Genomic DNA, 19,233 nt, shown 5'->3' with positions numbered 1-19,233 from the left:
TTAATTATATATTTATTTGGTAGCGTGCTGACGCCATCATATTAGTGGCGAAGATTAAAATATGCATAGTATATCTATGTGTACAAAATACTTGCATATTTTAAATATGCATTTATTTATTATGCGTTGGTAATATATATTTATTTGGTAGCCAAAAGGACGCCATCATATTAGTGGCGAAAATTTGTTTTACAACATACTTGCATATTTTAAATATGCATTTATTTATTATGCGTTGGTAATATATATTTATTTGGTAGCCAAAAGGACGCCATCATATTAGTGGCGAAATTTGTTTACAAAATACTTTTGCATATTTTAAATATGCATTTATTTATTATGCGTTGGTATATATATATTTATTTGGTAGCCAAAAGGACGCCATCATATTAGTGGCGAAAATTTGTATATTAATAAACTGTATTAAATGCTATTTCAAAAAAGTCTTTTCATTCAATTTTCACATGTTAAAAGAGTTTTTCATTCAATTTTCACATGTTTTTTTGCCAATGTTGAACTCATATCTCGGTAGAACCTCATATCAATAAAAAATTCACCAAGTCCAAAAAATTTTTTCTCAAGTTAAATTCAAAATCTTATCTCATTATATTAATAAACTGTATAAAATGCTATTTAAAAGTTTTTCATTCAATTTTCACATGTTGAAATTTTTGTCAATGTTGAACTCATATCTCGGTAGAACCTCATATCATATGGCTGCAGTTCAAAAAAAATTCACCAAGTCCAAAAAAATTTTTTCTCAAGTTAAATTCAAAATCTTATCTCATTATATTAATAAACTGTATAACATGCTATTTAAAAAGTTTTTCATTCAATTTTCACATGTTGAAATTTTTTGTCAATGTTGAACTCATATCTCGGTAGAACCTCATATCATATGGCTGCAGTTCAATAAAAATTCACCAAGTCCAAAAAAAAATTTTTCTCAAGTTAAATTCAAAATCTTATCTCATTATATTAATAAACTGTATAACATGCTATTTATAAAGTTTTTCATTCAATTTTCACATGTTGAAATTTTTTGTCAATGTTGAACTCATATCTCGGTAGAACCTCATATCATATGGCTGCAGTTCAATAAAAAATTCACCAAGTCCAAAAAAATTTTTTCTCAAGTTAAATTCAAAATCTTATCTCATTATATTAATAAACTGTATAAAATGCTATTTGAAAAGTTTTTCTTCAATTTTCATATGTTGAAATTTTTTGTCATATTTCGCTAGAACCTCATATCATATGGCTGCAGTTCAATAAAAAATTCACCAAGTCCAAAAAAATTTTTTCTCAAGTTAAATTCAAAATCTTATCTCATTATATTAATAAACTGTATAAAATGCTATTTAAAAAGTTTTTCATTCAATTTTCACATGTTGAAATTTTTTGTCAATGTTGAACTCATATCTCGGTAGAACCTCATATCATATGGCTGCAGTTCAATAAAAAATTCACCAAGTCCAAAAAAATTTTTTCTCAAGTTAAATTCAAAATCTTATCTCATTATATTAATAAACTGTATAACATGCTATTTATAAAGTTTTTCATTCAATTTTCACATGTTGAAATTTTTTGTCAATGTTGAACTCATATCTCGGTAGAACCTCATATCATATGGCTGCAGTTCAATAAAAAATTCACCAAGTCCAAAAAATTTTTTCTCAAGTTAAATTCAAAATCTTATCTCATTATATTAATAAACTGTATAAAATGCTATTTGAAAAGTTTTTCATTCAATTTTCATATGTTGAAATTTTTTGTCATAGTGAACTCACTCGAACCTCATATCGTATGGCTGCAGTTCAATAAAAATTCACCAAGTCCAAAAAAATTTTTCTCAAGTTAAATTCAAAATCTTATCTCATTATATTAATAAACTGTATAAAATGCTATTTAAAAGTTTTTCATAAAATTTTCACATGTTGAAATTTTTTGTCAATGTTGAACTCATATCTATGTAGAACCTCATATCATATGGCTGCAGTTCAATAAAAAATTCACCAAGTCCAAAAAATTTTTCTAAACAAATTTTCGCAAGTTAAATTCAAAATCTTATCTCATTATATTAATAAACTGTATAAAATGCTATTTAAAAGTTTTTCATTCAATTTTCACATGTTGAAATTTTTTGTCAATGTTGAACTCATATCTCGGTAGAACCTCATATCATATGGCTGCAGTTCAATAAAAATTCACCAAGTCCAAAAAAATTTTTCTCAAGTTAAATTCAAAATCTTATCTCATTATATTAATAATATGCATGCTATTTAAAAGTTTTTTATTTATTTTGACATGTTGATATTTTTTGTCAATATTGAACTCATATCTTTAGAACCTCATATCATGGCTGCATTTTGCTAAAAATTCACCAAGTCCAAAAAAAATTTTTCTCAAGTTAAATTCAAAATCTTATCTCATTATATTAATAAACTGTATAGATATGCTATTTATTCTTAATTTTCTTCAATTTTATGATGTTGAAATTTTTGTCATAAATATATATTAGAACCTCATATCATATGGCTGCAGTTCAATAAAAATTATGTTGAAATTTTTTGCCAATGTTGAACTCATATCTCGGTAGAACCTCATATCATATGGCTGCAGTTCAATAAAAATTCACCAAGTCCAAAAAATTTTTTCTCAAGTTAAATTCAAAATCTTATCTCATTATATTAATAAACTGTATAAAATGCTATTTAAAAAGTTTTTCATTCAATTTTCGCATGTTGAAATTTTTTGTCAATGTTGAACTCATATCTCGGTAGAACCTCATATCATATGGCTGCAGTTCAAAAAAAAATTCACCAAGTCCAAAAAATTTTTTCTCAAGTTAAATTCAAAATCTTATCTCATTATATTAATAAACTGTATAACATGCTATTTAAAAAGTTTTTCATTCAATTTTCACATGTTGAAATTTTTTGTCAATGTTGAACTCATATCTCGGTAGAACCTCATATCATATGGCTGCAGTTCAATAAAAAATTCACCAAGTCCAAAAAAATTTTTTCTCAAGTTAAATTCAAAATCTTATCTCATTATATTAATAAACTGTATAACATGCTATTTAAAAAGTTTTTTATTCTATTTTGACATGTTGAAATTTTTTGTCAATGTTGAACTCATATCTCGGTGGAACCTCATATCATTTGGCTGCAGTTCAATAAAAAATTCACCAAGTCCAAAAAAATTTTTTCTCAAGTTAAATTCAAAATCTTATCTCATTATATTAATAAACTGTATAAAATGCTATTTGAAAAGTTTTTTCTTCAATTTTCATATGTTGAAATTTTTTGTCATATTTCGCTAGAACCTCATATCATATGGCTGCAGTTCAATAAAAAATTCACCAAGTCCAAAAAAATTTTTTCTCAAGTTAAATTCAAAATCTTATCTCATTATATTAATAAACTGTATAAAATGCTATTTAAAAAGTTTTTCATTCAATTTTCACATGTTGAAATTTTTTGTCAATGTTGAACTCATATCTCGGTAGAACCTCATATCATATGGCTGCAGTTCAATAAAAAATTCACCAAGTCCAAAAAAATTTTTTCTCAAGTTAAATTCAAAATCTTATCTCATTATATTAATAAACTGTATAACATGCTATTTAAAAGTTTTTATTCTATTTTGACATGTTGAAATTTTTTGTCAATGTTGAACTCATATCTCGGTAGAACCTCATATCATTTGGCTGCAGTTCAATAAAAAATTCACCAAGTCCAAAAAAATTTTTTCTCAAGTTAAATTCAAAATCATATCTCATTATATTAATAAACAGTATAAAATGCTATTTAAAAAGTTTTTCATTCAATTTTCATATGTTGAAATTTTTTGTCAAAATTGAACTTATAAGTTTTTCATGTCTTAAGTTGCGCCACCAATATGATGGCGTTCTTTTGCTACCAAACATATTAAATGCATACTTAAAATACGCAAGTATTCTGTACACATAGATACATATATATCATGCATATTTTTAATTTTCGCCACTAATATGATGCCGTCCTTTTGCTACCAAATAAATATGTATAACTAACACATACTAAATAAATGCATATTTAAAATATGCAAGTATTTTGTACACATAGATATACTATGCATATTCTTAATTTTCGCCACTAATATGATGGCGTCCTTTTGCTACCAAATAAATATATATTACCAACGCATAATAAATAAATGCATATTTAAAATACGCAAGTATTTTGTAAACAAATTTTCGCCACTAATATGATGGCGTCCTTTTGGCTACCAAATAAATATATATTACCAACGCATAATAAATAAATGCATATTTAAAATATGCAAGTATTTTGTACACATAGATATACTATGCATATTCTTAATTTTCGCCACTAATATGATGGCGTCCTTTTGGCTACCAAATAAATATATATTACCAACGCATAATAAATAAATGCATATTTAAAATATGCAAGTATTTTGTACACATAGATATACTATGCATATTCTTAATTTTCGCCACTAATATGATGGCGTCATTTTGCTACCAAATAAATATATATTACCAACGCATAATAAATAAATGCATATTTAAAATACGCAAGTATTTTGTAAACAAATTTTCGCCACTAATATGATGGCGTCCTTTTGGCTACCAAATAAATATATATTACCAACGCATAATAAATAAATGCATATTTAAAATATGCAAGTATTTTGTAAACAAATTTTCGCCACTAATATGATGGCGTCCTTTTGGCTACCAAATAAATATATATTACCAACGCATAATAAATAAATGCATATTTAAAATATGCAAGTATTTTGTACACATAGATATACTATGCATATTTTTAATCTTCGCCACTAATATGATGGCGTCCTTTTGGCTACCAAATAAATATATATAATTAACGCATACTAAATAAATGCATATTTAAAATATACAAGTATATTTTGTACACATTGATATATTATTTATTTATATATATAATATATTCATATATTATATAAATATTCTTCTTATATGCGTAATTGTATAACATAATTATGCATACAATTTTGCATATTTATATATATAAACATATATACGTTTCCATATATACATCATACATATAATATTTTTTTATATATGCCTTAAACATATATATTTTATCGAATCGTCAAGCAAAGGATAAGCTTCAGTGGATCGCAGTATGGCAGCTGCTCAACCACTTACAACACCTTGCCTGTTATAAAAGTCGTTTACAATTGATTCAAGGCTTTGTCATTGTATTAAATAATGTTTTAATATATAACTAGCGCGGCACCAGGTGATCGAAGATCCTCCCAATTTACTATGTTATATGTAACATTGGCATCACATCCATCGTCGTCTATTAAATGAATAATAAACTTTTAATGGTTTAGAAGCCATACAATGCAAATTGCCCCTTATTTATCATTGCAGTCCAGCACGGATACGACCTTAGAGGCGTTCAGGCATAATCCAACGGACGTAGCGTCATACCACTGTTCGCTCGAACAAGTATTGTGCCATTGGTCCGTACCTGCGGTTCCTCTCGTACTACGCAGGAATGCTGTCGCAACAACGTTTTGTCATTAGTAGGGTAAAACTAACCTGTCTCACGACGGTCTAAACCCAGCTCACGTTCCCTTGCATGGGTGAACAATCCAACGCTTGGTGAATTTTGCTTCACAATGATAGGAAGAGCCGACATCGAAGGATCAAAAAGCGACGTCGCTATGAACGCTTGGCCGCCACAAGCCAGTTATCCCTATGGTAACTTTTCTGACACCTCTTGTTAAAAACTCTTTAAACCAAAAGGATCGATAGGCCGAGCTTTTGCTGTCCCTGTGTGTACTGAACACCGAGATCAAGTCAGCATTTGCCCTTTTGCTCTATGTGTGGTTTCTGTCCGCACTGAGCTGGCCTTGGGACACCTCCGTTATTATTTGAGAGATGTACCGCCCCCAAACTCCCTACCTGGCAATGTCCTTGAATTGGATCATACCTGAGTAATTGAGTTATACCAAATTTTTAATTTGAGAATACATAAATGCACTCTCTCATTAATGAATTTGTTTGCGATTATATAACAAACTCGTGATACTTTGATCAAGAAGCTTGCATCAAAACCCAATACCATAAGATATAATAAATATATCCGTATAATGGCTAGGAAATGATACACGTTCCATTTAATCAAGTAAGTAAGGAAACAATAAGAGTAGTGGTATTTCATTGTCGATACTAAACCGAAATTTAATATCTCCCACTTATTCTACACCTCTTATGTCTCCTTACACTGCCAGATTAGAGTCAAGCTCAAAAGGGTCTTCTTTCCCCGCTAATTATTCCAAGCCCGTTCCCTTGGCTGTGGTTTCGCTAGATAGTAGATAGGGACAGTAGGAATCTCGTTAATCCATTCATGCGCGTCACTAATTAGATGACGAGGCATTTGGCTACCTTAAGAGAGTCATAGTTACTCCCGCCGTTGACCCGCGCTTACTTGAATTTCTTCACTTTGACATTCAGAGCACTGGGCAGAAATCACATTGTGTCAACACCCGCTAGGGCCATCACAATGCTTTGTTTTAATTAGACAGTCGGATTCCCCAAGTCCGTGCCAGTTCTGAATTGATTGTTAATTGATAATCGTTATAATTTAAAAGAACTAACTGGTTGCCCAACTAGTATTCTTAAAAATTTTAGCAAGAAAGTTCCACAATTGGCTACGTAACTAAACTATCCGGGGAACAAGAAACTACCATAAATGATAGAAACTCTATTTACCCAGAACGAGCACATAAACCATGTTATTGTTTCCCAATCAAGCCCGACTATCTCAATCTTCAGAGCCAATCCTTATCCCGAAGTTACGGATCTAATTTGCCGACTTCCCTTACCTACATTATTCTATCGACTAGAGACTCTTCACCTTGGAGACCAGCTGCGGATATTGGTACGGCCTGTTGAGAAGTTTGCGTGTCCCCACCATAAATTTTCAAGGTCCGAGGAGAAAATATCGACACAACAGTATATGTCATGCTCTTCTAGCCCATCTACCATATCTCTCTGCGAAAGACTTCCATGGTAGTACGGCTATAAAACAGAAAAGAAAACTCTTCCGATATCTCTCGACGGCTTCTTTATGGTCGTTCCTGTTGCCAGGATGAGCACGAGGCCCATATTTAATAACAAACGGATACTCAACAGGTTACGGAATTGGAACCGTATTCCCTTTCGTTCAAAATTATTCAAGTTTTTTTAATTATGACAAAATTTAAATTTTAGTTACTTTTTTTTTTACTTGAAAATTTTCGGCTTTCGCCTTGAACTTAGGACCGACTAACTCGTGATCAACCACTGTTCACACGAAACCCTTCTCCACTTCAGTCCTCCAAGGTCTCATTCGATTATTTGCTACTACCACCAAGATCTGTACCAATGACGGCTCCATGCAGGCTTACGCCAAACACTTCTAAGCACACCATTGTACCTTCCTACTCACTAAAGTTTCAAAATTTATATTACAAGTAATATAAATCATCTACTTTAGCGGTAATGTATAGGTATACAACTTAAGCGCCATCCATTTTAAGGGCTAGTTGCTTCGGCAGGTGAGTTGTTACACACTCCTTAGCGGATTTCGACTTCCATGATCACCGTCCTGCTGTTTTAAGCAACCAACGCCTTTCATGGTTTCTGAATGAGTTGTTAATTTGGGCACCGTAACATTACGTTTGGTTCATCCCACAGCGCCAGTTCTGCTTACCAAAAGTGGCCCACTGGGCACATTATATCATAACCTTAAACTTCATATCAAGAAAGTTAAGGTTCTTACCCATTTAAAGTTTGAGAATAGGTTAAGATCGTTTCGACCCTAAGGCCTCTAATCATTCGCTTTACCAGATAAGATTATTTTATACAACAGTTAAATGCACCAGCTATCCTGAGGGAAACTTCGGAAGGAACCAGCTACTAGATGGTTCGATTGGTCTTTCGCCCCTATACTCAATTCTGACAATCGATTTGCACGTCAGAACTGTTTCGGTCTTCCATCAGGGTTTCCCTGACTTCAACCTGATCAAGTATAGTTCACCATCTTTCGGGTCACAGCATATATGCTCAAGGTACGTTCCAGTTAGAGGCATAAATAATATAAATATTATTATACATAACTATATAGAACGCCCCGGGATTGCGTTAATTAACTATAAATAGTTAAAAAACTAATCCCAATAATAGTCAAGTTAATTACGCTATTAGGTTTATATCCCAATAACTTGCACATATGTTAGACTCCTTGGTCCGTGTTTCAAGACGGGTCCCGAAGGTATCCTGAATCTTTCGCATTGTTAATCATACAAGTGCTTATAATAAACATAAAAATCAATGATAATCATGCCATTATATAATTCCGAAAAATTAACGCACTGTACTCATATAATCTATCAGCACTTTATCAAATTTTTGAAATTTATTTTATGTTAAAATGCAAGCACTCTAATTTAAATAAACTCTTATCAAAATTGTTTGATAAATTCCATACATGCTAATAGATTACAATGTCCTTATATGGAAAAAATGCACACTATCGTTATAATATTGATTAAATATTACAATTCTAATGATGAATTTTCCATAACGGATATTCAGGTTCATCGGGCTTAACCTCTAAGCAGTTTCACGTACTATTTAACTCTCTATTCAGAGTTCTTTTCAACTTTCCCTCACGGTACTTGTTTACTATCGGTCTCATGGTTATATTTAGTTTTAGATGGAGTTTACCACCCACTTAGTGCTGCACTATCAAGCAACACGACTCTTTGGAAACATCATCTAATAATCATTAACGTTATACGGGCCTGGCACCCTCTATGGGTAAATGGCCTCATTTAAGAAGGACTTAAATCGTTAATTTCTCATACTAGAATATTGACGTTCCATACACTGCATCTCACATTTGCCATATAGACAAAGTGACTTAGTGCTGAACTGATTTCTTTTCGCTCGCCGCTACTAAGAAAATCCTTGTTAGTTTCTTTTCCTCCCTAATTAATATGCTTAAATTCAGGGGGTAGTCCCATATGAGTTGAGGTTGTTTAATTACACTTATAGACAATTCTCTGCCTATTTTGAAATATACTATCTTTTTTTTGAAGGTCCATAATATTCACAAAATTATTCTTTATATCATATTCGTTAATAAGAGGCAATTCTAGTTTATAAAATAATATATTTTATGCTAGACATTCCTCAGTATTATTTGAAATGAATAAAGAACATATAATTCTTCAAATTTCTCATGCAACAGAGTTTTAGTATTTTCATTTATTAATTCATATTATGAATATCTTAAGCGAGAACTTTTAGATTCACACTTATATTATCCAATAATATACAATGTGCTTAAAATTCCGAAAAATTTTAAACAACTTATTTAGCATAGTCTTACAACCCTCAACCATATGTAGTCCAAGCAGCACTAAAAAATTAATTAAAGTACATAACAGCATGGACTGCGATATGCGTTCAAAATGTCGATGTTCATGTGTCCTGCAGTTCACACGATGACGCACAGTTTGCTGCGTTCTTCATCGACCCATGAGCCGAGTGATCCACCGCTTAGAGTGATACAATTTTTTTTATTTCATTACGTCAACAATATTTTTATTGAAAGAAATTAAAAATACACCATTTTACTGGCATATATCAATTCCTTCAATAAAATTTTTTTATACCTAAATAAATGTTGCGAAATGTCTTAGTTTTACATAATCGATAATAATAAGATATATGACAAGTATATTTTAGCTAAATTTATTTATTATGATCAACATATGTAAAGCGTTAACCTGCAAACAGGTACAACATTGTTTTTCTTTAGGTGTTGCGAACCAATGTATGCGCACTGGAATATGCACAATACATTTTGCAACGCATGTATATTATGGTACATATACACGCAGTTTTTATTTTATCCAAAACACATAAAACACTCTTAATACAGTATATAATAATAATAATACATAACAAACGGTTTTTAGCTAATTTAAATTATTATATGTTGCATAATTGTATCTCATATGATTGAATAAAATATTTATATTTATTAGTTACTTAATTTATTAAATATTGCAATTCCCTAAAAGAGAAAAACAAATTTAATTTATTAACGGTTAGATGCATTAAAACAATAATGATCCTTCCGCAGGTTCACCTACGGAAACCTTGTTACGACTTTTACTTCCTCTAAATAATCAAGTTCGGTCAACTTTTGCGAAACAACCGCAACACACAAGGCGTCACAGTGATCACGTCCGGAGACCTCACTAAATAATTCAATCGGTAGTAGCGACGGGCGGTGTGCACAAAGGGCAGGGACGTAATCAATGCGAGTTAATGACTCACACTTACTGGGAATTCCAAGTTCATGTGAACAGTTTCAGTTCACAATCCCAAGCATGAAAGTGGTTCAGCGGTTTACCCGGACCTCTCGGTCTAGGAAATACACGTTGATACTTTCATTGTAGCGCGCGTGCAGCCCAGGACATCTAAGGGCATCACAGACCTGTTATTGCTCAATCTCATTATTGCTAGACGCAATTTGTCCATTTAAGAAGCTAGTGTCCTTATAATGGGACAAACCAACAGGTACGGCTCCACTTATATAAACACATTCAAACACAATAAACATTTTACTGCCACCATGAATGAAGGCTATATAAGCTTCAACACCATAATCCTGAAGATATCTATTTAATATATTTGAGTCTCGTTCGTTATCGGAATTAACCAGACAAATCACTCCACGAACTAAGAACGGCCATGCACCACCACCCATAGATTCGAGAAAGAGCTATCAATCTGTCTTACACACTTATGTTCGGACCTGGTAAGTTTTCCCGTGTTGAGTCAAATTAAGCCGCAGGCTCCACTCCTGGTGGTGCCCTTCCGTCAATTCCTTTAAGTTTCAGCTTTGCAACCATACTTCCCCCGGAGCCCAAAAGCTTTGGTTTCCCGGGAAGCGACTGAGAGAGCCATAAAAGTAGCTACACCCAATTGCTAGCTGGCATCGTTTATGGTTAGAACTAGGGCGGTATCTGATCGCCTTCGAACCTCTAACTTTCGTTCTTGATTAATGAAAACATCTTTGGCAAATGCTTTCGCTTAAGTTAGTCTTACGACGGTCCAAGAATTTCACCTCTCGCGTCGTAATACTAATGCCCCAAACTGCTTCTATTAATCATTACCTCTTGATCTGAAAACCAATGAAAGCAGAACAGAGGTCTTATTTCATTATCCCATGCACAGAATATTCAGGCATTTGAAGCCTGCTTTAAGCACTCTAATTTGTTCAAAGTAATTGTACCGGCCCACAATAACACTCGATGAAGAGCACTAATGCAGGTTTTTAAATAGGAGGAACATATAAAAAAGTACAAGTACCTAATTATATATAAGAACTCCACCGGTAATACGCTTACATACATAAAGGTATAGTACTAACTACAATTGTAAGTTGCACTACCCGTATGAAGCACAAGTTCAACTACGAACGTTTTAACCGCAACAACTTTAATATACGCTATTGGAGCTGGAATTACCGCGGCTGCTGGCACCAGACTTGCCCTCCAATAGGTCCTTGTTAAAGGATTTAAAGTGTACTCATTCCAATTACAGGGCCTCGGATATGAGTCCTGTATTGTTATTTTTCGTCACTACCTCCCCGAGCTGGGAGTGGGTAATTTACGCGCCTGCTGCCTTCCTTAGATGTGGTAGCCGTTTCTCAGGCTCCCTCTCCGGAATCGAACCCTGATTCCCCGTTACCCGTTGCAACCATGGTAGTCCTAGATACTACCATCAAAAGTTGATAGGGCAGACATTTGAAAGATCTGTCGTCGGTACGAGACCATACGATCTGCATGTTATCTAGAGTTCAACCAGTGTAACGATCTTGCGATCGCTTGGTTTTAGCCTAATAAAAGCACACGTTCCAGAAGGTCCGTGTTTTAATTGCATGTATTAGCTCTAGAATTACCACAGTTATCCAAGTAACTGTTAACGATCTAAGGAACCATAACTGATATAATGAGCCTTTTGCGGTTTCACTATTAATTCGTGTGTACTTAGACATGCATGGCTTAATCTTTGAGACAAGCATATAACTACTGGCAGGATCAACCAGAATAATGTTCATTTCATTATGTAAATAATATTTAAAATATAATTACATAAATCTTCAAATATGTAAAATACATGACAACTCACAAATATTTTTGAATAACAAACGATAATATTCAATAATTGTATATATATATATGTTATACTTGACATGTACTATACGAATGTGGCCACAATTAGATAGCATTCACGTTCGCTAGTTATAATTCACAATTGTTTATATAAATATATATACTTATATATAAAATATATATGCATATAATCGTTCAAAAATATCATTTTATTTCAACTTACTAAATATATTATATCACACATGCATATTTATAATTTAAATTCAATTAATTGAATAAAAAATTATTTTATTTTGATGACAAATTGATAATTTTATCTAATTTTGCATTTACGTGTAGACAATATTATATTAGTAAAAACCTCCGTCCAAAATAAATAATTTTTATAATGTCCTTGAGGATTTTCAATTATTCACAAAATATTAATTCTTTAGCTACGAAAACACCTTTGGAATAAGACATTTAATTCGTCATATGCTTATATAATAATAGTTATTATATAAACATATAAACGTCGGATGAGACTTTTGTAATAACATAATTATTACCTATTATGCAAACTGAAATATATGCATCCAATACATATATATACGTGATGGGCACACACTGCTCACCATGTATAGGTTTTGTGACACGTTTTCTACAATGCTTTTATTTTATTTAGTATTGCCATCTAACGTATCTTTTGTTGCACTAATTTAATAATACAACAGTAAAACTTCATTATTTTTAACTTTTTTAATCATATTGCCTTCTATATGATTATTTTCATATATTATTTATATATGACTTATGCCGGCAAGACTCACTCCATATACATAGTCATATATATTTCACTTGTGAAATTTTTCTCATATGACATGCCTGCTCGACATCACCACCCCTATATAGGTTTTGTGACACGTTTTCTACAACCAGCTCATTTTACTAAGGTCTACCATCTAATGTATCTTTATGTTGCACTAATTTAATAATACAACAGCAAAACTTCATTATTTTTAACTTGTATAATCATATTGCCTTCTATATGATTATTTTCATATATTATTTATATATGACTTATGCCGGCAAGACTCACTCCATATACATAGTCATATATATTTCACTTGTGAAATTTTTCTCATATGACATGCCTGCCCGACCTCACCACCCCTATAAAGGTTTTGTGACACGTTTTCTGCAATGCTTTTATTTTATTTAGTATTACCATCTAACGTATCTTTTGTTGCACTAATTTAATAATACAACAGTAAAACTTCATTATTTTTAACTTTTTAATCATATTGCCTTCTATATGATTATTTTCATATATTATTTATATATGACTTATGCCGGCAAGACTCACTCCATATACATAGTCATATATATTTCACTTGTGAAATTTTTCTCATATGACATGCCTGCTCGACATCACCACCCCTATATAGGTTTTGTGACACGTTTTCTACAACCAGCTCATTTTACTAAGGTCTACCATCTAATGTATCTTTATGTTGCACTAATTTAATAATACAACAGCAAAACTTCATTATTTTTAACTTGTATAATCATATTGCCTTCTATATGATTATTTTCATATATTATTTATATATGACTTATGCCGGCAAGACTCACTCCATATACATAGTCATATATATTTCACTTGTGAAATTTTTCTCATATGACATGCCTGCCCGACCTCACCACCCCTATAAAGGTTTTGTGACACGTTTTCTGCAATGCTTTTATTTTATTTAGTATTACCATCTAACGTATCTTTTTGTTGCACTAATTTAATAATACAACAGTAAAACTTCATTATTTTTAACTTTTTAATCATATTGCCTTCTATATGATTATTTTCATATATTATTTATATATGACTTATGCCGGCAAGACTCACTCCATATACATAGTCATATATATTTCACTTGTGAAATTTTTCTCATATGACATGCCTGCTCGACATCACCACCCCTATATAGGTTTTGTGACACGTTTTCTACAACCAGCTCATTTTACTAAGGTCTACCATCTAATGTATCTTTATGTTGCACTAATTTAATAATACAACAGCAAAACTTCATTATTTTTAACTTGTATAATCATATTGCCTTCTATATGATTATTTTCATATATTATTTATATATGACTTATGCCGGCAAGACTCACTCCATATACATAGTCATATATATTTCACTTGTGAAATTTTTCTCATATGACATGCCTGCCCGACCTCACCACCCCTATAAGGTTTTGTGACACGTTTTCTGCAATGCTTTTATTTTATTTAGTATTACCATCTAACGTATCTTTTTGTTGCACTAATTTAATAATACAACAGTAAAACTTCATTATTTTTAACTTTTTAATCATATTGCCTTCTATATGATTATTTTCATATATTATTTATATATGACTTATGCCGGCAAGACTCACTCCATATACATAGTCATATATATTTCACTTGTGAAATTTTTCTCATATGACATGCCTGCTCGACATCACCACCCCTATATAGGTTTTGTGACACGTTTTCTACAACCAGCTCATTTTACTAAGGTCTACCATCTAATGTATCTTTATGTTGCACTAATTTAATAATACAACAGCAAAACTTCATTATTTTTAACTTGTATAATCATATTGCCTTCTATATGATTATTTTCATATATTATTTATATATGACTTATGCCGGCAAGACTCACTCCATATACATAGTCATATATATTTCACTTGTGAAATTTTTCTCATATGACATGCCTGCCCGACCTCACCACCCCTATAGAGGTTTTGTGACACGTTTTCTGCAATGCTTTTATTTTATTTAGTATTACCATCTAACGTATCTTTTTGTTGCACTAATTTAATAATACAACAGTAAAACTTCATTATTTTTAACTTTTTAATCATATTGCCTTCTATATGATTATTTTCATATATTATTTATATATGACATGCCGGCAAGACTCACTCCATATACATAGTCATATATATTTCACTTGTGAAATTTTTCTCATATGACATGCCTGCCCGACCTCACCACCCCTATATAGGTTTTGTGACACGTTTTCTACAACCGGCTCATTTTACTAAGGTCTACCATCAAATGTATCTTTATGTTGCACTAATTTAATAATGCAACAGTAAAACTTCATTATTTTTAACTTTTTTAATCATATTGCCTTCTATATGATTGTTTTCATATATTATTTATATATGACATGCCGGCAAGACTCACTCCATATACATAGTCATATATATTTCACTTGTGAAATTTTTCTCATATGACATGCCTGCCCGACCTCACCACCCCTATATAGGTTTTGTGACACGTTTTCTACAACCAGCTCATTTTACTAAGGTCTACCATCAAATGTATCTTTATGTTGCACTAATTTAATAATGCAACAGTAAAACTTCATTATTTTTAACTTTTTTAATCATATTGCCTTCTATATGATTGTTTTCATATATTATTTATATATGACATGCCGGCAAGACTCACTCCATATACATAGTCATATATATTTCACTTGTGAAATTTTTCTCATATGACATGCCTGCTCGACATCACCACCCCTATATAGGTTTTGTGACACGTTTTCTACAACCAGCTCATTTTACTAAGGTCCACCACCTAATGTATCTTTATGTGGCACTAATTTAATAATACAACAGCAAAACTTCATTATATTATCATCAATAATTTGTATTAAATACAAGTACAATCGTAAATTGTTTAACATTGTTTAAAATTTTTGTCAAAGTTGAAATGATATGTCAGTTCAATAAAAAATTCACCAAGTCCAAAAAAATGTTTTCTCAAGTTTAACTCGAATTCTTATCTTAGTATATTAATAAACTGTATTAAATGCTATTTAAAAAGTTTTTCATTCAATTTTCACATGTTGAAATTTTTGCCAATGTTGAACTCATATCTCGGTAGAACCTCATATCATATGGCTGCAGTTCAATAAAAATTCACCAAGTCCAAAAAATTTTTCTCAAGTTAAATTCAAAATCTTATCTCATTATATTAATAAACTGTATAAAATGCTATTTAAAAAGTTTTTCATTCAATTTTCGCATGTTGAAATTTTTTGTCAATGTTGAACTCATATCTCGGTAGAACCTCATATCATATGGCTGCAGTTCAAAAAAAAATTCACCAAGTCCAAAAAAATTTTTTCTCAAGTTAAATTCAAAATCTTATCTCATTATATTAATAAACTGTATAACATGCTATTTAAAAAGTTTTTCATTCAATTTTCACATGTTGAAATTTTTTGTCAATGTTGAACTCATATCTCGGTAGAACCTCATATCATATGGCTGCAGTTCAATAAAAAATTCACCAAGTCCAAAAAAATTTTTTCTCAAGTTAAATTCAAAATCTTATCTCATTATATTAATAAACTGTATAACATGCTATTGCATAAAAGTCATTTTCACACGAACCTCATATTATGGCTGCACAAAGGGCCAAAATTCACCAAGTTCAAGCTAAACTTTATCTCATTATATTAATAAACTATATAAAATGATATTATAAAAGTTTTTTGTTCAATTTTCATATGTTGAAATTTTTCGTCTCGGTGGAACCTCATATCATCATATGGCTGCAGTTCAATAAGCCAAAATTCACCAAGTCCAAAAAAATTTTTTCTCAAGTTAAATTCAAAATCTTATCTCATTATATTAATAAACTGTATAAAATGCTATTTGAAAAGTTTTTTCTTCAATTTTCATATGTTGAAATTTTTTGTCATATTTCGCTAGAACCTCATATCATATGGCTGCAGTTCAATAAAAAATTCACCAAGTCCAAAAAATTTTTTCTCAAGTTAAATTCAAAATCTTATCTCATTATATTAATAAACTGTATAAAATGCTATTTAAAAAGTTTTTCATTCAATTTTCACATGTTGAAATTTTTTGTCAATGTTGAACTCATATCTCGGTAGAACCTCATATCATATGGCTGCAGTTCAATAAAAAATTCACCAAGTCCAAAAAAATTTTTCTCAAGTTAAATTCAAAATCTTATCTCATTATATTAATAAACTGTATAACATGCTATTTAAAAGTTTTTTATTCTATTTTGACATGTTGAAATTTTTGTCAATGTTGAACCTCATATCTCGGTAGAACCTCATATCATTTGGCTGCAGTTCAATAAAAATTCACCAAGTCCACAAAAAATTTTTCTCAAGTTAAATTCAAAATCATATCTCATTATATTAATAAACTGTATAAAATGATATTATAAAAGTTTTTTGTTCAATTTTCATATGTTGAAATTTTTCGTCGTAGTGAACTCACACGAACCTCATATCGTATGGCTGCATTCCAAAGGGCCAAAATTCACCTTCAATCAAAAATTATCTCATAAACTATATAAAATGATATTATAAGTTGCGTCATAGTGAACTCACACGAACCTCATATGATGGCATTTCAAAATTTTGCTAGCTAAACTCAAAAATTATCTCATTATATTAAATGCATACTTCAATTTTCATATGTTGCGTCATAGTGAACTATTATGGCTGCATTCCAAAGGGCCAAAATTCACCAAGTACAAAAAAATTTTTTTCAAGCTAAACTCAAAAATTATCTCATTATATTAATAAACTATATAAAATGATATTATAAAAGTTTTTTGTTCAATTTTCATATGTTGAAATTTTTCGTCATAGTGAACTCACACGAACCTCATATCGTATGGCTGCATTCCAAAACCAAGTAAAAAAAATTTTTTTCAAGCTAAATAAAATTATCTCATTAATTAATATAAAATGATATTATAAAAGTTTTAAATGCATATGTTGAAAATATGAAAGTGCATTCCAAAGGGCCAAAATTCACAAGTACAAAAATATTATCTCATTATATTAATAAACTATATAAAATGATATTATAAAAGTTTTTTGTTCAATTTTCATATGTTAATTTTCGCCACTAATATGATGGCGTCCTTTTGCTACCAAGTAAAAAAAATCAATAAGCTAAACTCAAAAATTATCTCAATATAAATGCATATTTAAAATACGCAAGTATTTTGTAAACATAATGAAATTTTTCGCCACTATGGCTGCATTCCAAAGGGCCAATATGATGGCGTCCTTTTGGCTACCAAATAAATATATATTACCAACGCATAATAAATAAATGCATATTTAAAATTCGCAAGTATTTTGTACACATAGATATACTATGCATATTCTTAATTTTCGCCACTAATATGATGGCGTCCTTTTGGCTACCAAATAAATATATATTACCAACGCATAATAAATAAATGCATATTTAAAATATGCAAGTATTTTGTACACATAGATATACTATGCATATTCTTAATTTTCGCCACTAATATGATGGCGTCATTTTGCTACCAAATAAATATATATTACCAACGCATAATAAATAAATGCATATTTAAAATACGCAAGTATTTTGTAAACAAATTTTCGCCACTAATATGATGGCGTCCTTTTGGCTACCAAATAAATATATATTACCAACGCATAATAAATAAATGCATATTTAAAATATGCAAGTATTTTGTAAACAAATTTTCGCCACTAATATGATGGCGTCCTTTTGGCTACCAAATAAATATATATTACCAACGCATAATAAATAAATGCATATTTAAAATATGCAAGTATTTTGTACACATAGATATACTATGCATATTTTTAATCTTCGCCACTAATATGATGGCGTCCTTTTGGCTACCAAATAAATATATATAATTAACGCATACTAAATAAATGCATATTTAAAATATACAAGTATATTTTGTACACATTGATATATTATTTATTTATATATATAATATATTCATATATTATATAAATATTCTTCTTATATGCGTAATTGTATAACATAATTATGCATACAATTTTGCATATTTATATATATAAACATATATACGTTTCCATATATACATCATACATATAATATTTTTTTATATATGCCTTAAACATATATATTTTA

The 19,233-nt window shown here is 30.6% G+C and overlaps 3 non-coding genes across 3 annotated transcripts; all 3 read right to left on the bottom strand.

Moving 5' to 3' along the window:
- Positions 1-5,142: 5,142 nt before the first annotated feature.
- On the bottom strand, positions 5,143-9,095 carry LOC133849828 (large subunit ribosomal RNA). Its single transcript, XR_009895470.1, has one exon. It is a non-coding gene; the product is annotated as a large subunit ribosomal RNA (ribosomal RNA).
- Positions 9,096-9,448: 353 nt separating this feature from the next.
- Positions 9,449-9,627, bottom strand: LOC133849826 (5.8S ribosomal RNA). Its single transcript, XR_009895468.1, has one exon. It is a non-coding gene; the product is annotated as a 5.8S ribosomal RNA (ribosomal RNA).
- Positions 9,628-10,191: 564 nt separating this feature from the next.
- Positions 10,192-12,185, bottom strand: LOC133849823 (small subunit ribosomal RNA). Its single transcript, XR_009895464.1, has one exon. It is a non-coding gene; the product is annotated as a small subunit ribosomal RNA (ribosomal RNA).
- Positions 12,186-19,233: the final 7,048 nt, after the last annotated feature.

The sequence above is a fragment of the Drosophila sulfurigaster genome, unplaced genomic scaffold (genome assembly GCF_023558435.1).
Source record: "Drosophila sulfurigaster albostrigata strain 15112-1811.04 unplaced genomic scaffold, ASM2355843v2 contig_63_pilon, whole genome shotgun sequence".
In the NCBI taxonomy this organism is placed as follows: Eukaryota; Metazoa; Arthropoda; class Insecta; order Diptera; family Drosophilidae; genus Drosophila; species Drosophila sulfurigaster.
Note: the sequence above shows the minus strand (reverse complement) of the source record. Positions and strands in the feature narration are given on the sequence as shown.